Source organism: Ailuropoda melanoleuca, chromosome 8, assembly GCF_002007445.2.
Source record: "Ailuropoda melanoleuca isolate Jingjing chromosome 8, ASM200744v2, whole genome shotgun sequence".
Taxonomy (NCBI): Eukaryota; Metazoa; Chordata; class Mammalia; order Carnivora; family Ursidae; genus Ailuropoda; species Ailuropoda melanoleuca.
Genome location: NC_048225.1, coordinates 41,185,414 through 41,207,047, shown reverse-complemented (window position 1 = coordinate 41,207,047; position 21,634 = coordinate 41,185,414). Strand labels below are relative to the sequence as shown.

The 21,634-nt window shown below is 37.2% G+C and overlaps 1 pseudogene; it reads right to left on the bottom strand.

Annotated features, from left to right (window-relative positions):
* Positions 1–19,318: 19,318 nt before the first annotated feature.
* Positions 19,319–19,899, bottom strand: LOC117803280 (annotated as a pseudogene).
* Positions 19,900–21,634: the final 1,735 nt, after the last annotated feature.

The following is a 21,634-nucleotide window of genomic DNA, read 5'->3' as shown; positions in this document are numbered from 1 at the left end:
GGTGTTATAGTGTCCCTACAGTGATTACAGAAATAATCACTTGTTTATTTTTCTAACCAGGAATCAATTATATTTTCATTATAATTACCTACTTCATCCCTTCCCTTTTTAGTAGATGTGGTCTTTTTGAGGGGAGAAGGGACTTCCTGGAGTGGAAAAAAATCATATAGAAAGAAATGGAAGCCATTTGCCTTTAGGATCTTTTCTTGACACATGGCCTTGCCTAGACAAATTCTAACTGAGAAAGAGAAGATTTCATGAAAAGTTGATATGTTGAAATAGCTAAATAATATCATCAGAATCCCCCATCCCTTCGTTTTCCCATCTTTATGGCAGTTTATATAATACAAAGAATGAAAAGCAGTTTTCTGGTCCTAACTTCTCCAACTCTCTTCTCTTACCTTTCAAGACTTACTCCTTTACCAAAACTGTGGGCACTGGGCTTTGAAGAATAAACTTCTTAAATTTTACTTCTTTGAGGGGTTGATTCTTGTGGAACAGTGAGGTTAAAAATATGACAAAGGTTTTCTAAACCCATTTTTTAGAAAAACAGAGGATTATGGAATATTCAGATAAACTATGGTTTCAATATTAGTATTCACTTCTATGTCTTAAGGAATCATGGAAAACTTGAGGGAAGGCAGCTAGCCAACATTAATTCAGAACATATTTCTTTAATACTCTTTAAAATATATTTGGAAATCATGTTAAAAAGTGATGTTATAATTTCAACATTTAAATTTTAGTTCTATAAAGAAGTTAAAGTCACCCTTTCCAATCCTCTATACCCAGGAGCAAATACAATTAACAAGTTGGATGCATATTCTCAGTTTTTTTCTTGAATTCACAGAGGCATATTTATATTTGTAATATACTTGTACTTGCTAATACTCCAATAAGATAGAGAGTCCATTTCTCTATTCATTGGAATCAAGGAAGCCCTAAGACTTTTTTTTAACCAAATGATTATAAGTGAAATAATAATATTCTAGTTACAGACCTGGCCCTTAATTAGGTTGGCAGCACCTACTTTGTTTTTCTGGGACATACTTCGGAATACTCCCTCTTTGAACCCAGTTTCTATGTTGTGAGAAGTACTTGCCTTGTGGAGAGGTTATGTGTGGGCAGTCTTTCAACAAGTCCAACAGTCAACATCAACTGCCATCCATGTGAATGAGGCATCTGGGACATCATCCCAGTGATGCCTTACATTACTATAGTCAAAACTCTCATTTGAATGTAGTTATTTGAGAAAATCCATGAAAGGATGATTCAGTTGAGCCCAACAAACCCACAGAACCATGAAAACTACCAGTGAATTTTTGTATTAAGCCACCTAATTTGGGAGTGGATCATTACACAGCAACAGATAACCAAAGCAGCCTTTCTCACATTTTAATATTTCAATTATTAGAATTATAATGAATGTGGTAATAGAAGGCATCATTCCATAATTTGCAAAAATAAATTTCTCTCCTGGTAATACATAAGCTAATGGAGCTACCAATAGTGCATCTGCTTATCAGTAGTGTTTCAGATTTAGGGAAATATATTTCTTTAAGATGGCATGAATTAGAAAACAAACAACAACAACAAACGAAAACCACAAACAAACAACAACAACAACAACAACAAAAACGATGCCATGAATGAAAGTCCTAGTGGTTGAGAAGTGTCGGTGAGAGTGAGGAGGATTTAGTAAATAGATCAGGCAGGCCTTAAATATCTAGGGTTTCAGGATTGAACATGCACAGGAAAAAAAGAGAGTAATACAGAATAGGGTATCCAGGAGCATAAGAATAAATCATCTAAGCCAAAATATCTAGCTAAACATATAAGCCAAAGTATTTGTAAAAAGGTAGGAGAAATGTTAAGAGCACTGATTCGAAATTAAAAATGTTATACTCCAAAATAACTGCTATTTAATGTGTAGTCCCCTAGTTATCAATGAAATTTCATAAACTGTGAGAACTTGAGCAAGTTTCTTCATCTTCTCAAATTTCAGTTGCTATGAAAAAATGAAAAAAAAAGAATATTCCTCCACAAAGTTATCTTATAAAATAATGTTTCTGAAGGATTTCAAAGTGTAAATTGAAAATCAATGCAAGGGATTTTTATTAATATTATTACAGTGAACAGCAATGGCTTAGAATGAATCATATTCCACATTCTGGGTCAGAATTTAGTCCAGAATTCAATCTTCTCCTTATTCTAATACATTTAACGTATAAACTCTACTATCATATTTAGATCACAGGGATGCAAAAATTCCTAGGAAAATATAAACATATCAAATATGGTATATATTAAAAACTGTGTGTGTGTACAAAATGTGCCATGATTAAGTGGAGTTTATCGCAGGAATAGATTATCGCAGAAATTAATCAAAGTTCAGAAATTAAATATTATAATTCATCATATACACTGATTTAAAAAGAAAAATTAAATGATGATCTCAATAGATGCAAAAATAATTATTTGACAAAATTCAGCATCTATTCATGACCAACATCCTGCCCCTGAAAAAAATTTTCCAATACCTAGGGATAGAAGGAAACATCCACAAGCTAATAAAGCATATCTACAAAAATCTTACAGCTGAAATCATACTTTATCTTCCCCTAAGATCAGGAAGAGGGCAATGACATCTATTCTCACCACTCATATTCAAGATTGGATACTGCATATCCTAGTCAGTTCAGTGTAACAGGTGAAAGAGAGAAAAACACATTGGAAAGGAAGACATAAAACTACTTTTCTCTTGGGGCACCTGGGTGGCTCAGCCGGTTAAGCTTCCAACTCTTGATTTCTGCTCATGATCTCAGGATCATCAAACTGAGCCCCACCTCAGACTCAGCAGCTGGGTGTGGAGCCTGCTTAAGATTCTCTCTCTCTCCCTCCCCCTCTCTAAAAAAAGCCCTGCTTTTCCCCCACACAAATGACATCACTGAATGTACAGAAAATCCCAAAAATGCACAAAAATATTAATTGAGTATTTATATAATTTGAAAAATGAAATTAATTAAATGGTACCATTTGTAATTGTATCAAAATGTATAAAATCTTTATGGATAAATGTAACATATAGAATATGTGCAAGAAAAATGCAAAACTTGTATACCCCAAACTATAAAACATCGATGAGAGAAATCAAATCTGGTTTCACACCGGTATGAAAGTCATCTGGGGAACTTTTCAAAAATAAAGTTTCCTGACTTCTCTCTGGGTCTCCTGAATGAGAAACTTTGAAAATGAAGCCTAAAAATCTGTACCTGCAGGTGATTCTCCTACAGACAAGTCTGCATTCAGATATAAATGTTATTAAATCACTGAAGTAAAGTAGGGTTATTTTTTCTATTAGTTTGAAAAGAGGCTTTTGAAACATGAAAGACTATGGACTATGAGAAACAAACTGAGGGTCTCAGAGGGGAGGAGGTGGGGGAATGGGATAGGCTGGTGATGGGTAGTAAGGAGGGCACGTATTGCATGGTGCACTGGGTGTTATACCCAACTAATGAAGCATCGAACTTTACATCCGAAACCGGGGAGGTACTGTATGGTGACTAACATAATATAATAAAAAATCATTTAAAAAAAGTAAAAAAAAATCATTAAAAAAATAAAATCATCTCACATAAAAGAAAAAAAAAAGAAAAGAGGCTTTTATTCCCTGTCTTTTCCCATCAAGTACCTCTTCAATATGTTTCTTGTTTCCCTGAGCTTTTATTTTTTTAAGATTTTATTAATTTGGGGTGCCTGGGTGGCACAGCGGTTAAGCGTCTGCCTTCAGCTCAGGGCGTGATCCTGGCGTTCTGGGATCGAGCCCCACATCAGGCTCCTCCACTATGAGCCTGCTTCTTCCTCTCCCACTCCCCCTGCTTGTGTTCCCTCTCTCGCTGGCTGTCTCTATCTCTGTCAAATAAATAAATAAAATCTTTAANAAAAAAAGATTTTATTAATTTACTTAGAGAGTTAGGGGAGAGGCAGAAAGAGGGAGAGAGAGAATCCCAAGCAGACTCCACACTGAGCACAGAGCCCAATGTGGGGCTCCATGTCAGGCTCGATCCCATGACCCTGAGATCACAACCTGAGCCGAAACGAAGAGTCAGTTGCCCAACTGACTGAACCACCCAGGTGCCCTTCTTGTTCTCCCAAGCCTTTAGCAGATGCCCATATCCAATAAATAAATGCTGACTCGAATAGAGTGTTTACACAATAAGCACCAGTGAAAGGGAGGAACAAAAAAGAAGAGTATATTTGGAGGATCCTGGTATTCAGTGACGTTCTTTTTTTTTTTTTTGCCACTCTAAAATTGTATTCTGATTTGCAATCCCCAGTCCCACAAACATGTTGAGAGCGGCAATGCAGTAGCCACTGTGCATGGAATAAAATTGTTGCTAGAGCAACATCTGGTAGTAAGCAGAGAGGTCTCTGGGAAGAGGTAAAAAGACCACATGGATAGCCGTAACACTAAGTTAAAATGGGTTTGAGAGAGAAATAAATGGGGATGGAAGACAATCTCACAATGGCATGGGCTCTGGGGTGGGTTACAAAACATTCACAGAGAAGTTGCTCTTGGTTTGAGAGAGAAGAAAGGCAATTTTCAAAGGTTTCCTATCTTGAAGACTTCAGGTTTCTCACAACAGGTGGGGGAAGAAGAGTTTAAAGAGTATTAAACTGTACACCTGAAACTAGTGTTACACTGTGTGTTAACTAACTGGAATTTAAATAAAAATTTTAAAAAATAATAAAAAATAAAAAGCATTAAATAAGGGCCAGGAAGACTCGATTCTGATGCTTGTTCTGCTTCTATGTGACTGTAATCTTGGCTATTTCATTACACCTCTTTTGTCCTTACTTTCCTGCTCTAAAAATGAGTGGATAGCATGAGTGGAAATTATCTTTAAATTCCTATACTGGTCCAGAAAAAAGTCTGTACTTCAAAATATGGGGTGTTCATACCGCATGAAAGGTACACAAAACTGAAATTTGGGTGAATAAGAAATGTGTCACTCAGCTCTTGAAAATGGACACCAAATCTTAAGAAAATTCTTTTAATCTGAATAGGCATGAACATTTTTCCAAGAGAGACACAGAGACGAAAACAGACAGATCGACATAGAAACGCAGTGTCATAGTAGTGATAGTCTGTTCTGTGGCACTGAGAAAGATACAGTGTAATCTAAATCCTGAAAAGCTTGAAACACTGGTAACAGACAACTGAACAAGGAGAAAGAATTTGTTGTCCATATCGCACCGACTGCTGTTTTTATTCTCTTAACTATATTCCTGTTGGTTCACAACTGGCCACTATAGACAGAGAACAAGGAGAGACGGGAGAAAGAGGCCACTCCAGATTAGGAGGAAGCAGGTGTCATAAGCAAGGAAATTTACAAGGAATTCCTTGTGCAGTCACAAGATAAGTAGGTCACTGCACTTGAGTGCCTGAGTCTTAAAAGCTTATGTAGACACCTTGATGAAGTTGAGTCATGTGTACCATCGGGATGGTCTCAGCAACACTCTACCCACTCAAGGCTGCAACTCTCAAATGGCGTTGGCTGTGGGAACCGTGAACAGAACATATGTTCCAAGTGCTGGGGAGAGGGCTAGGTGAAGTCCTGCTGCAAGTCAATCAGCGGTTGTGTCCTCTAGATGACCTCCCCCAACAATCCCCACAGTACCTCTCATGGTGTGGGGGTGGGAAGGATTGGCACTCAGCTAGTTTAAATGAAGAGACTTTGTTTCCTCTTTCAAATGAAATTTGCTTTACTCTTGAGTTGTTCCTTTTTCTTTTCCTTTCTTTGCTTTTCTTGGCTTTGCTTTGCTTTATTTTCTTTTTAAAATTTTTCTTCAATCTGGTAAATTTCTGAATGGTAAAATAACCTGAATCAAAGCCAGTTCCATAGGCTTATATTTTCTCAGACAGGCCTCTGATCTGAGACTCATGGGAAGATTTTGGAAGGAGAATGAGGGAGAGTGTGTGGGATATTGTGATTTATAAGATATATGTATTTGGTCTTTTTCTATGGTTGTGGCTCCTAAGCCCCCTGGAATTTTGGAAGTGATGAAAATTTAAAGTTGTCCTTTATACTATGTTAGTGAGGTGACTTATGGACCTAAGGATGGGAGCTGGTCACCAGAGGAAGCAACCATGTGACTAGAGGATCAGAAATTTCAGTCCTACCCCATGACTTCCAAGGAGAGGGAGAGAGGCTGAAGGTCAAATCCTTCCTCAATGGCCAATGATTTAATCAATCATGCTTATGTAATGAAGGAACCATAAAAAACCCAAAAGGATGGGTTTCAGAGAGCTCCTGGGTTGGTGAACATCTGGCTATTTCTGGAGAGTAGAGTGCCAGGGGATGGCATGGAGCTCTGTACCCTTTCCCCATATCTTGCCCTGTATATCTCCTCCATTGAGCTGTCCCTGAGTTATATCCTTTTATAGTAAACTGATGATCTAGTAAGTATATTGTTTCTCTGAGTTCTGGGAACAGCTCTAACAAATTAATTGAACTGGGAGGAGGAGGTTGTAGGAACCTCTGATTGATAGTCAGTTTGGTCCAAAGTACAGGTAACAACCTGGACTTTCCATTGGCCTCCCAAGTTGAAAGGGATCATTGCAGCCTCTATTCTGTAACCAGTCAGTCAGAAGCCAAGTAATAGGTTGGGCTTGCTACTGACGTCTGAAGGGGCATAGGTGTGGCAGGGGCAGAGTGGCAGTCTTGCAGTCAACCTGTAGAACCTGATGCTATTTCCAGGTCAATAGTGTCAGAATTGAGTTAAATTCTGCTCTATGTTGTGTGGGAAGCGCCTCTAAACACACACACATGGGAATTGGGTCCAGGAACTTCATTTAGTATGCCCTGCTTGACAGTGCAATTCAGTTCAACATGAGTTGGTGATAATTGTAATCCTAGCCTGTTTTACATTTCTCATTCTCACCATCTCAGAACACAGAAAGAAGCTTGAGCCATGTAGCCATGCATCAGTACATCATTCTTTCTTATGGCTGAATATTATTGCAATATAGGGATATACCACATTTTCTTTATGCATTCATTCGTTGATGGACGTTTAGGTTTTTTCCCCCTTTTTATGCTATTATGAATAATGCTGCTGTAAATGTTCCCACACATGACTTTGTGTGAATATATGTTTTCATTTTTTCCTTCCAAATACCTAGGAGTAACACTGTTGGGTCATATGGTAACTACGTTTTGCGAAAATATGCTAAGTGAAAAAAACCAGTCACAAAAGAGCACATACTATAAAACTCCATTTATTTGAAAGTACAAAATAAGAAAATCTACAGAGATAGAATGTATATTAATGGTAAGGCTGAGAGTAGAGAGGAGGGTATAGGAGAATAAAGCTAAAGGGTAAGGGGTTTCTTTTGGACATGACAAAAATGTTCTAAAAGTGATGGTGAGGATGCTTGCACCTATTTGTGAATATATTAAAAACCAATAAAGTACACTTTAGGTAAATTGTATGGTATGTGAATTTTATCTCAATAAAATTATTAAAGATGAATTGGAAAACACATTCATATCATCCTAAAAAAATGTTTGTGGGAAACTTTTGCTTTACCCAGAACCATCTATCTGTGCTTGATCTTGGCTATTCCTTCCACGCAATCCTAGGTTGGTGTAAGTGAGGCTACTCTATGCTTACCACTGTTATAGCTCCTTCTACTTGCACCAGATTTATGTGTTTCATGGCTGGTTTTACATTAGATTGTTATCCCTTTGGGAGGTGAAATGATATCATACTAATAATTATTTCCATAGGGCCACAGAGTCTGGAACATAATGGATAAAAAACAAATATGTTATATGGACAAATAGCTCAAATCATTTTTCCTCACTGGAGAGTTAGAGAGTTTTCATAAGGAGGCATACAAGAAGGTTTCATTTGGAGCTGCCAATTCTGTTAAGTGACAACTTAGACTTCTCATTTAAAGTGGTACTCAGCTAGCAAGCTTCAGACACAGCCTCTTAAACTCACCACCAAAATACTTACAGGGACATGGATAAAGACAAAAATTCACGCCATCATTTAGATGGACACCGACAGTTTAAGAGCTAAGAATTTCCACTAATAATGACTGAGGGAGTGGGTTATAATTAACCAATAACCGAACAAGCAGACATCAGTAAGTGTCCTGTTCTTTTTTCTTTTTTTAAAGATTTTATTTATTTATTCGACAGAGATAGAGACAGCCAGCGAGAGAGGGAACACAAGCAGGGGGAGTGGGAGAGGAAGAAGCAGGCTCCCAGCNNAGCAGAAGAGCCTGATGTGGGGATCGATCCCATAATGCCGGGATCACGCCCTGGGGAAGGCAGATGCTTAACCGCTGTGCCACCCAGGCTCCCCAGTAAGTGTCCTGTTCTTGAATCACCTCTTCAGGTAGAAGAGTCTTATCCATATGAAAGAAATTAGGGATTGATTTAGAATTCTCCTACTGAGAGATCCAGGATTTTGTCAACAGGAAAATGGGCAACCACCTCTGCCATCTTTTCAGGGAGGCCATGCTTAATGTGCAAGATTACCATCCCATGCCCCACACCTTCAGATATGAAAACATCCATAAAGATATAGCAAGTCCAAGGACACATAAGGGACTCCTCTTACTTACTCGTTACCCAAACATAACTGGGTCACTTTGTGGACACTTTTAGAGACCTCGTATTCCATCAAGCAAACTGAAGATTTTGTATAAATTTCAGAAAAAAACATTATATATCTTTAAGTATTTTAAAGAGGCGGAAAAAGGGAATTACTTAGCAAGACTTCATAACCAACCTTTTACCAAAAATTTCCCAAAAATCTTTCTAGCAAATGCTCAATGATGTTTCTTATTTTCTCTCTCCTACAAACTCTTTACAAAATTCTGATCCTTCCTATAAAGCCAAAAAGAACCTTGAATGAATCCTAACAGATAAAATTAGTTATCTGTAAAGAAATGAAAATGAAGCTGGCCTCACTCTTCTCTGTAAAACCAAATGTCTGAAGTTTAATCGACAACTATCTTTACATTTTGATGGCAAAAGCTTTAGATATTAAGAGTTTCTGGAAAACAAAATATTGTTTCTATCAGTTATGTGTGATCTTGGTGCACCTTCAACTTGAATTATTAAAAAGCTTATTGGGAAACGAGCACCTGGGAGGGGCTTGTAGACTCTAGGCTTAAACCTAGGGAGGTCTGAAGAAACTGTTTCATTTGGAAACACCAGGTTGTTTTCTAGGACTGGTCAGATTTCTCAAAGAAAACATCCAATCTCTTTCCCAAAAGAAAACAACCAAAACAGCTGCTAGAAATCTAGGAACCAAGCTGGAGATGAGAGTATTTGCAGCTCATCTTTCAGTGTGTAAATGGGCTTTTCCCTCTCCCTCCATTTTCAATACAGTACTCCCACTCAACTGTGGGCTTCATCCCTTAATGTAGAAGCACAGGGGCCCTTCTCAGAGAATGGCAGCAGAGCCCAGAGAAGACATTCTCTCAGAACAGGCTTAGAGATCTTGGAATTAGACTACTTCTTCAAAAGACTTTCGATTAATCATACTGTTTTCCTTTTTCCCTCCCTAGGCACTTCCAGAGATAGACTGTGGTATAAGTTACTGAGTCTTCCAGAATTTCTGCAGTACACACTGTGTAGTTCTGTTGATTTTCACTCTTCCAGTTTAGGATTCAGCTTGGTCTGACTTGGTCAGACAGTTGCCTTGACCATCCATCCTTCATGTTGCATCTTCCCAGTCATGAGTCTATCTCTTCTTTCAGTCATGTCCCTGTGAGTTTATTCATTTAAGATTCCCCATTACCCCTTATTTGTTTAATCTTAGCAAGAGGTGAAACTAAGTATGCTCTAACCAAATCTATTAATGAATTTATAATTTTAAATTATTACTAAGATGAATCCTAGTTGGTCATAATTACTTTGCTAATTTTGTTTGCTAAAATTTTATCGAGATTTTTGCATTTTATCTATAAGTGATATTCCCCTATTGATTTCCTTTCTCATATTGTCTGGATTTGATTTTGAAATAGGGTGAACGAGACTCATCAAATTAGTTAAAGCACTGTGTTCTATTTTTATTATCCATAAGGGATTAATATGGGAATATGTATTCCTAGATGTTTGGACAAAACAGAACTGTAAAAACACCTGGGAATGTTGCTCTTTGCAAATACATAGATGCTTTATTACTGATCAAGTCTTTAATAGTTTCAGGATTTATTTAGATTTTCTATTTCTCATAAAGTCAGTTTTGTTGATTGTATTTTCCCCTAAATGCATACATTACATTTAAAACTTTAACTTTTTTAAAAAAGATTTGTTTATAAATTTGAGAGAAAGAGTGGGGGGGGGCAGAGGGAGAGGGAGAGAGAAACTTTAGCAGACTCCTTGCTGAGCCTGATGGGGCTTGAGATTATGACCTGAGCTGAAATCAAGAGTCAGCCGCTTAACTGACTGTGCCACCCAGGAGCCCCTAAGCCTTTAAATTTTTAATCATAATTTTTAATAGAATTCTTCTTATGATTTTGTTTAATGCCCTTGCATCTGTAGTTATGCTACCTTTATAATTAATAATAATTAATTAATAATTAATAATTTATAATTTAATAGAGTTTGTGCTTTCTCTTGAGTTTCTTATCAATCTCCTCAGAAATTTAACTATTTTATTAGTTCTCCAAAAAAATATTTTTTTTATTGTTTCTTTGTCCTAAAAATCACTGATTGTAATATTTTTTTCTTCTACTTTCTTTGGCTTCTACTTTTTCCTCTAACTTCTTGAACTGAACACTTAAATTACTAAGTTTTAGTAATAACCTCTATTTGTAATATATACATTTTGAACCACAAATTTTCTTCTAGCAACCATTTTATTCCTGCATCCTCCTATGTTTTGTTGCATAAAGCTTGTGTGTGTTTAGTTCTAAGTATATTGTAATGTCTATTTTGATTTCTTCTATAATTTAAATATTGATTAATATGTGCTGTGTGATTTTGGCTTTTTGGAACTAATTATGACTTTTATTGAAATACAGTCAGAAGAGATATTTGTATAATTTTGTTCACTCAGTATTTGTTGAGATTTAATTTTTGGCCTGGTTGATAGTCTATTAAAATGTTTCACATTTTATAAAAAGATGAACTTTGTGTAATGGTTTCTCAGAAATCCCTGTTACACTTTTGGACATTTCAACATCAATGTTCAATTCTGGCATTGTTCACTTCGTAAATTTGGGGGAATAAGAAAGTACAAAGAGGGGGACCTGTGTGGCTCAGTCGGTTGAGCATCAAGCTCTTGATTTTGGCTCAGGTCATGATCTCGGGTCCTGGTATTGAGCACCGGGTCCGGCTTTGCACTTGGTGGGGAGTCGGCTTGAGATTCTCTTTCTCCCTCGGCCCCCCCAACCCCATGTGGGTGCATGCTCTCTTTCTCTCTCAAACAAGTAAATAAATCTTCACACACACACACAAAAAATACAGAGAATTTGTATGTTGCTATAAAGATTTAGAATTACACAACATAAATGCTACAATTAAAATATATATTACACAAATAAGATGGTTCTAAACGGAAATGAATAGCATTGAATTCATATGGAAGGGGCTGTCCCTTTTATTATCAACAATAGTTTTCTTTATCCTTACTACATCTATTGGGCTTGAAGTCTATTTTATCTGATAATAATAAAGCTACAGCAGATTTATTTTGGTTAATAATTTCCAGTTTCTTTTTTTCTATTTCAACATTTTGGTACCTCTACATTTGGGATCTTATTTGGGGCAATGAATAGGTGTATACAAACTCAGAAAAAAAAATAGCTTTCTAGTAAATGAATTGGTCTTCCAATCTTTAAGTGATAGCTCTTTATCCTTAATAAAGCTTTTAAAGTCCATATTGTTTGTTATTTAATACTATAGCTCTACCTCATTTTATACCACTCAAATTACTCAATATAGTTATTGGTGTTATGGTCAGTGTATTTATAATTTCCCACATCTTTCATCCAGTTGTATTTGCTCACCATTCCATCTTTCTGGATTTTTTGTTCTCCACAATGATATACATAGTATAGTCACTCTTTCTCTGAGAAGCTGTGAATGGTAAATCCTCTCAATGTTTCTTTCCAAGTGTCTGTATTTTATTTCATTCTTATATCATAATACATTAAACTATGAAATTGTATATTTGGGGACTCTTTTCTGTTAGTATTTTGTATATGTCTTTGTATTGTCTTCTGTAGTTCACAATTGCCTAACTTTTTAAAAAAAATTAATCTGTCTTTTCTACCAGGTTCTTTTTAAGATTTGTGTTTTGCTTTGATTTTCTTTTGTTTTGGAAGTCTATTTTATTTGCTCTGCTTGCAGCTCACTGTGCTTCTTAAATTGAGAACTAATGTTGTTCTATAATTCTGTAAACTTTCACTCATCCATAATTATTGATCATCTTTGCAATTCTCCCAAGCCAGGGGGTATGATGTCCCATCCAGCCTGTCCCTGAGGGGCAATCTTTTCACACTGCTGACTGTGCAAAGTTTCATCTTTCCTTTTATAGGCCTAAAAAGGAATCTCTTGCCCTACATAAGTGTGAAAACCTTATCTCTTAGCTTTAAGGCCATATCTGGGTTATTGCCCACTAAGTGCAGAAGATTGATAAATGACCACAGTGGCTTTTGATTTTCTATTCATGTCTGGAACTCAGAGTTTCCCTTTCTGATTTTTTTCCTTCTTTCCTTTCTTCTTCTCTCCCATCCTTCTACCCTTTCTTTCTTTTTTGACTTCTACCAATTAGTAATGTTTAAAATATTTTTTCAGAATTTAAATTTATTTTAAAGCAGGCTGGAACTCTGCATTTTTTCCTTCATATTTCTGTTATATTTGTAATCCAAAAAGGAAGAGGAAAATAATCACGAATATACCAAGGAGTCTAATAAAGCTTATATCTGACATATTATCTTAATTTTTCTTAATTTAGATAATAAAAGAAAAAAATATGACTTTCATTAAGAAAATAAGTCTGCTAACACAACTCTTGGCTGAAAAGAGTCTAAGCCAGTAACTAACAATGTAGACACGTAGGCTGACTGTGGTAAGGTCTAGGCTGTCAGATCAAAGAAAATCTTCCCTTTCTTCTGTCTTTCTGACACAGCCCTGATGTCCTTAGTTCACCCTTTGTAGACTATGGCCTTCTTTGGGCTTTCCATTTAATCATTATACCTCAGTAAATTGAACTGAGTCATACGATTGGCATGAAAGTCTATCTGAAAGCTGTCAGTGCTCTGTATATTACTAGTTTATAAAAAAATCTATCATCTCTTGACAGGGTAAAAGAAGGGAGTCAGGTTGGTTTGGCAGTCAGGCTATTGGGAAGACACAGTTGAACTGAAGTTGTGTATAACATGGCATAGGTGGAAGTTCCTGCTTCTGGGGAAAACTAGCAGATTTTTCCAGAGTTTCTCCTTCCCCAGAACTACTTTGCAAAATGAATTGGATGCAGGGAATTTGCCTCATCTCCAACTTCCTTCATGGTAACATTAGGCCAATAAGTTCAGGCTGCATCAGAGTTGTTTTTCTAGCATGAAGCATATGTTTTCTCTGTGTTTCAATGCCTCTGATCATATGATATAAATATGCCTTTGTGCACAACAGTAGTTTTCAAAGGGCTTTACAAATATCAGATCTTTGAGGAGTACGTGATCAGAAAGAATGAAGCATTCTATGCCTGAGAATTTAGTTACAACTATAAAATATTCAGAGGGTCAGGCAAAAGTTTCTTAATCCTTTAGATTGTCTGATCTTCCAACATATAAAATAGAAATATTAGGATGTAGAATCTTCGTAACACAAAGATATATTTATTCCTAAGCTTAATTGTTAATAAATTGAGATAATGTGGGATGAGAGAGAAATTGATAATCTAAAATTCTGTATAATTCTTTCATATTCATTGTCTAACATTTTTTTAGAACTGCTTAATATAAGGAACAAATTTGATATATATGAATTCCATTTTTTGAATTTTACCTTTTAAGTAATGGCATGTCCTCCAGGAAAGAGATGTGTAAAACACAAAGGGAAAAATGTACGGAATTTTTGAGGGGCTAAGGATAGAAACCTCTTGTTTTAAAGATATCTAATTTAATTGTCACAGTAATCCTGTTAACTAATTTTATTATCTCTATTTTACTTAAATAAATAAATAAAAATAAAGCAAAATAAACTGAAGCTCAAAATGAGGTCAACGGCTGGTATAACAAAACTTTGGTTTTGAAAGATGGACTCTTGTGTTTTAAAGCCTATTTTCATTTGTTTGTTTGATTTTGCTATGTATCATGATTGACTCTAGATAAAAGGCTATTTTATTGGCCACTGGATAAAAAGAAGATGTTTAACAAACGTAATAAAGTTTACATCTAAGTGGTAAGGGGACCAAGCTATAGCAAAAGTGCTATCACGGAACTTCCAGGCCAGAAGTCTCGCTAATTCCCTTACAGACTTGGCATTATTGATTGACTCTTTTCCACACATGCAATATTTATCATTGATTTAGGCTGACAGCGGCTTGAATAGCACAAAATCATTATACTGTGTCCATAATAAGGACTATATATTTTATAATGAGAAGACTTCTACAAAATGTTGGCTTAGTCCTCGATGGCAATGAATCAAGGGCCATTGGTGAAGGAACTGGGTTGCAGTAATGAGGAAACACTTTTTCTTTGTTTGTCATGACCTTGCTGTATTTTATTTTCTCTTATTTTCACCTAAAATAATCCTATCCATTTGTCCACATGAGCCCTAATACCTATATACCATGAAGTGTATAGCACGCAATCATGTCAGTTTTTCACACTGTTAGTATAGAAGTCATGTCTTCTCATTAATTCTACTTCTCAATCATAATCAAATACTTGAAGTCTTAAATGCATCTTGTCATCTCTGTACTTTTCTGCTCCCTTACCTGGGCCATACTCTCTTCACCTTCATTTGTTTACTCATTCCATTCTTCCTTTAAAGCTCAATTCAGGCATCATCTATCCCCAGGAAGCTGCCTGAAAATCTTGTCTCCCCAGGTCCCTTCACAGATAAGATGGTGAGATGTGAGATAGAACACATGTCTCAACCATGTCCCTCTAATTTCCTACATATAAATCCCAGCATAGAGGGATCTGGTGAGAAGAACAGAGGTATCGTAACTACACTGGTATGTTCAGACCCTGGATCCATCAGTTCTTAGTTGCATGCCCTTGGGTAAGTTACTCAAACTTTCTTGACCTCACTTTCGTTATTGGCAAGATTAGAATAACCATCTTATTCAGGTTTGCCCTAAAGATGAATGACATTATTTAAAAGGCACAGAATAGGGTTTATGCTGGATATCATTCTTTTGGCCTCCCAAGTCCATTCTTTGCCTTCTCTAACTCATTCTGGGACACATGAGGCTGACTACAAGAACTGCATTAATGGGTTCCTTTCTCTTCTGGCTTGAGCTCGGCTTCACTCACAGAGGTGCACAGACATAAAGATCAGAAGGCAGAAGGAAAGTGAAGTCAGGGGTCAAGGTATTTTGTCCCCAAATCCTTTTTTGCTTTGTAGCCAAAGTTTGCCTGCATCCTTCTATAAGGACACAGCTCCTGTCAGCTGGCTCAGTCAATACAGTGACCTTCTCTGTGTTCCAGCAGTTGTTCCCTCCCCTTGCCTTTCATACCCAGGATACTGCATTATTCCTTGTTCATTTCCTTTAACTCTTCTCCCCAAATTGTAAATAGCTCCTTTATTAAACCCTCCTCAAAAAGCCAGCTTGAGTGTGTCAGCTGTTTTCTGCCAGGGCCCTGACAAATATCACATTCAATATTATTAACAATGTGCACTTAACAAACTGTTCTGTAATTGTCTCTTGATTTCTCTGAATCCCTTGCCAGACCATGAACTACTTCAGAGCAGGGATCATGGTTTATTGTCACTGTTATTCTCTGTTGTCATGTACAATGCTTGGCAAAATATGACCACTAATAAATGTTTGTTGGTTAGTTAGATGAGGGAAGGGATGCATATTATTCTGACTCCCTAGGAGGAGATACTGCCTTTTATTCTTCTGAACACAGTGCTTCAAATGGGTGATAAAAATACATGCCTGCCATAATGAATGAATTTGTCCAGAAATCAGTTTAAGATGATTAAAAGGAATGTTTCAAGGCAAATTATTCTTGGGAACAGTCAACAGACTATCAGAGTAAGTGCCATATGAAATTAGCTTAAAAGGATAAGCAGAACTGACTGAATTCTGGAGAGGACACAGAAATTGAGTCTGGGTGAGTGTCATCCTAAATCTATACTTAGTTTAATAATCTATGTAACCATTCAGAGAAAAGTGAGTTGAGAAGGGAAGCATTCTATAGATTAATCAGGTAAACATTTTTTTTTCAACCATTGTCTTGCATTTAACATTACTGTGGGGCATCCATTTGGGAAGATACCACTTTGAAGCATAATCACTAGGTCAATTTTTTTCTCTTCACCATAAGATATATGCTAATTATGTTAATTTAGTGGGGGTAGGAATAATTATGGGAATTACACTTTTAACTCTGTTCATCACAGGGATCATTGGGTACCCAGGAACAATAGGAGCAGGAAAGGAGCTCAGGAAAAGACAATGGGTTTCAAATGGTCAATTAGAAATTCTGGGTTGTATTGGGGGTGCTGATTCAGGATGAAATAAATTTTAAGAGACAAGGAGACTGAGTTTGTAGATGTACTTTGTTGTCTAAATCTATGAAAAAGTAGCATGATTCTAACAACCTTTGGCAGTAGACCAGGCAGGCATTATTACTTCCATTTTATAACTGTGGAAGTTTAAAATCAGACAGGTTAGGTGCTTTGTCTGAAGTCACATGGAATATGGCAGTACCAGAACTAATATGAACTAATCTGTGGCCCAGTGCTTTCCACCTTACCAGGATGACTCATTCCACCCAGAGTTGACCAGTTCTTTCCTGGACTTTATTGAAGGCCCATTTATTGTAGGCTTTTTTTCCCCAAAGCTTTTCTTCTAAGAGTTCTATGTGTTTATTTCTTATTATAATGAATTTTATTTATTTATGTTGGTTTTGGTACTTATATGAAATGCTTTTTTTTTAAAGATTTTATTTATTTATTTTCTGAGAGAGAGAAAGAGAGCACAAGTAGGGGGAGCAGCAGGCAGAGAAGAAGCAGATTCCCCACTGAGCAGGTAGCCCAATGTGGAACTCGATCCCAGGACCCTGGTATCATGACCTGAGCTGAAGGTAGACATTTAACTGACTGAGCCACCCAGACATCCCATATGAGATGCTTTTTGATAATAAGAGATTATCTTTACTGATAAAACACTTAGGGGGTGCTCATATCAGCCCTCATTTTTTATTTGTGTGTTTTTTTTTCTTCAAGATTTTACTTATTTATTTGGCAAAGACAGAAAGAGAACACAAGAGGGGGAGTGACACAGGGAGAGGGAGAAGTGGGCTCCCCACTGAGCAGGGATCCTGATGTGGGGCTTGATTCCAGGACCTCAGGATCATGACCTGAGCCAAAGACAGATGCTTAACCAACTGAGCTACCCAGGTATCCCTTGGTTTAAGTTTTGATGTCCTCCTAGAGCCACACTTGTTCTTAAAACCACACCCAAACCATTGTATGACATTGCCTTTCTGGTTATTCCCAACCCATTAGCTGCAAAGCCCTTAGGGAAACTAGTTAATGTATGGGGTCCTGGATATTCAAAAACAACCCATGTTATGTGTGGACTGAATAATTTCTGAGACTTAAACATATATGCTTAATGTTTTACAAATGCGTATACTCACTGTTATAAAAAGAAAATAATGGATTTATATGAGAGAATTATTAAATAAATAAGTTTGTGCTGTTGTTTATGTTTAATAAAAACTGAAAGACAATGTACTTTCTCCCAGAGGATCTGCACTATCTGTTGACATGAAAACAGGTTTTGTTTTTGTTTTTTTTTTCACTTGCAAAAATGCTATGCATTTTAGTTCTACATTTTGGTTCCTTAGCTAGGTCTGCTTTAATGCCATCAGAGGCTGTGCTGTCTTTCAGTGGCCACTCTACAATTGTGTCTTTGTACTAACCCATTTTCTTTTCTTTTAAAGATTTTATTTATTTATTTATTTAAGAGAGAGAGAGACCATGAGAGGGGAGAGGGTCTGAGGGAGAAGCAGACTTCCTGCTGAGCGGGAAGCCTGATGCAGGACTTGATCCTGGGACTCAGGGATCATGACCTGAGCTGAAGGCAGTTCCTTAACCAACTGAGCCACCCAGGCACCCCCCATTTTCTTTATGTGTTTTAAATTATACTCTCTGTTCTTATAATGCAGGTTTTGCTCTTTGTTAATGTTGTTTAGATAATTTCTAATAAAGATCTAATTAAAAGTGGGGTATGCATTAAGCAATAGCTGAACTAGCTTTACACATAGAATTCTGCATAATCAAGAAATGGACACACAAAGATTAAAACCCTATGCCTTTAAGATAATTTATAGACAATTCAACTGAAGCAAAGAAAATAGGAGTCATTTTGTATTGTGATGACCATAATTTACCTAACACCCAACAGTTTAATGAGAACCAGTTTTGAAGGGAGATTTAGTGTATGATTGATGTACTCTATCACAAAAGACCACCTTCAAACTGGAGCAGAGGATGGCTAAGTTTCATCTCTACTCTAGAAGCGTATCAAGGATATGGTCAGGTATCCAAGGCTGGCCTTTACCATAGCTATGAGAATATGACACAAGCAAAGTATGAAGCTAAGATTAATAGAAAAGCCGTATTAGTATAATAAAGCAAGTCAGCAAGTAAAATGTTATCAACATAGAAGATAATACAATAAAATAGAATATCTGTGAGATTTGGAGTTATACTGATAGATATGCCTCCGAGATTCCCTAGTAGTTTGACCTTAAACACTAACCTTAATTTTCTTTCTTTTTTTTTTAAGATTATTTATTTATTTTATTCGACAGAGATAGAGACAGCCAGCGAGAGAGAGAACACAAGCAGGGGGAGTGGGAGAGGAAGAAGCAGGCTCATAGCGGAGGAGCCTGATGTGGGGCTCGATCCCATAACGCTGGGATCATACCCTGAGCCAAAGGCAGACGCTTAACCGCTGTGTCACCCAGGAGCCCCTAACCTTAATTTTCTTAACTATAGAGGGTATAACATGTTCCTTGTAGGCTTGTTATAAGGATTAAATTTTGGAGAGGGTAAAAAAAATATATATTTAATTTAGCCAGCTGGACTATTTAGATGATCCCACTTTTGTTGTCAACATCCAAAACATCATAGGGAGTAGTATGTTGAACATATGCCTTCTTCTTTCCTTTGGGGCTGATCAGGATGTTGACCTTGGCCATGTCAATGTAGAGCTTCTTCACAGCCTGTTTGATCTGGTGCTTGTTGGCCTTGACATCCACAATGAGCACAAGTGTGCTGTTGTCTTCTGTTTCCTTCTTGGCTGACTCTGTGGTCAGCGGGANTTCTTCACAGCCTGTTTGATCTGGTGCTTGTTGGCCTTGACATCCACAATGAGCACAAGTGTGCTGTTGTCTGCTGTTTCCTTCTTGGCTGACTCTGTGGTCAGCGGGACTTGATGACAGCATAGTGGTCAAGCTTGTTTCTCCTGGGGGTGCTCTTTCCAGGATACCTTGGCTGCTTTCAGAGATGCAGTGTCTTGGGTCATGAGAAGGTAGGTGACATGCAGATCTTTTTTCTTGTGGCTCTGGACAACTTTTGGCACCACTTTCTTGGCCTTCAATGCTTTTGCTTTGGCTTTAGTGTTGGCTTTGGGAGGGGCAGTGGCTTTCTTTTTCACTTTTGGCACCATCTTCGTGAAAAGTGAAGATTAATTTTTTAAAAAAATTATGTGTAAAAAGCCCAGCACAAAGTGGACATTTAGTAAATAATGTTGAATGAAAATGACTGTTGAATAAATCCTAAGTAAATGCAAGTCCTTTCTCTTCAACTAGGGAGTCCTCTGTCAGGATGTTGGCAAATGTGTCCCAAACTCTCCGTCAGTATCTCTTCACAGCAGGCCTTCTCACCTTCCCTAGTCTATAATGAAATGGCATGATGTGATCTTAAAAGTTCATCCATTAGCCTAAACTGCTATGCTTTATTACCTCAGTGTAGAGGGTTTATGGTTGCTTATTTTATTATTTACCTTTTTCTGTATGTTTGAAATATTAGAACTTTAAAACACACTTCACAAAATAAGGAAAATAAAAGAAGAAGAAATGAATTTATCCATTTATCAATCCATACATTCTCCCTCTAATAAAGATATATGTAAAGTGCCAGGCGCTCTACCAGGTACTTGGCATGAAACCATATTTTTGCCCTCAAAAGATTCATGGTCTAAATTGGACATGAGACAAATTGATAGATCATTACAATGTATTCTGATGAGTGCAATGCCAAAGGTAAAACCAGGGTATAATGAGAGAATAGAAGAAAGCAACCCCACTGACCCTTGGAGGAGTCCTGTAGAAAGAAAAGGCTTAATTGACATCGAGCTAAACCTGTACAGTGTGACTAGATTATGCAAGTGAATAGAGAAAAGCATTCTTAGTAGGGAAAAGGGCATGTACTAAATTCAGAATTCTAAGGAAAGGAAGACATCTTGGTGTAATGGCAGAAGCTGAGTGTCTTAGAGAATAAGGTTTTAATTAGAGGAAAAGGGCAAATGAGGATGCTGGTTAGAGAAGAAGGGGCAATTTATAATAATGATATCTAATTATATCTAACAAAACAGTTATTTCCTAGCTCTTAACACTGCAAAGTCCTAGACATAATGAGAACCCTGTAATGATGAACACCGTAAGCACCCAATTTGTGGTTTTTAATAGTAACATTAAACATTTATTGAGTACTTAATACATGTCAGAACTTGTATTGAGTGTTTAACATATATCATTTATTTTTTTTAAAGATTTTATTTATTTATATGACAGAGAGACAGCCAGCAAGAGAGAGAACACAGCAGGGGAGTGGGAGAGGAAGAAGCAGGCTCCCAGCAGAAGAGTCTGATGTGGGACTCCATCCCGGAATGCCGGGATCATGCCCTGGGCCGAAGGCAGACGACTGCGTTACCCAGGCGCCCCTAACATATATCATTTAAAACTCGAAAGCAGGGGTGCCTGGGTGGCACAGCGGTTAAGCATCTGCCTTCGGCTCAGGGCGTGATCCTGGTGTTGTGGGATCGAGCCCCACATCAGGCTCCTCCGCTATGAGCCTGCTTCTTCCTCTCCCACTCCCCCTGCATGTGTTCCCTCTTTCGCTGGCTGTCTCTATCTCTGTCAAATAAATAAATAAAATCTTTTTAAAAAATAAATAAATAAATAAAACTCGAAAGCAACCTATGTGATAGGGCTGAGTCCACTGAAGCCATGATAAGTGAGATTATTGAACAAATCATAAGTATATGCCTATTTCTCCCCCTTTTTTCTTCCCATGAGGCCTAAGACTAATAACTGGCATCCTTAGATAAAAATTCAGTGATTCCAGGGGCGCCTGGGTGGCACAGCGGTTAAGCGTCTGCCTTCGGCTCAGGGCGTGATCCC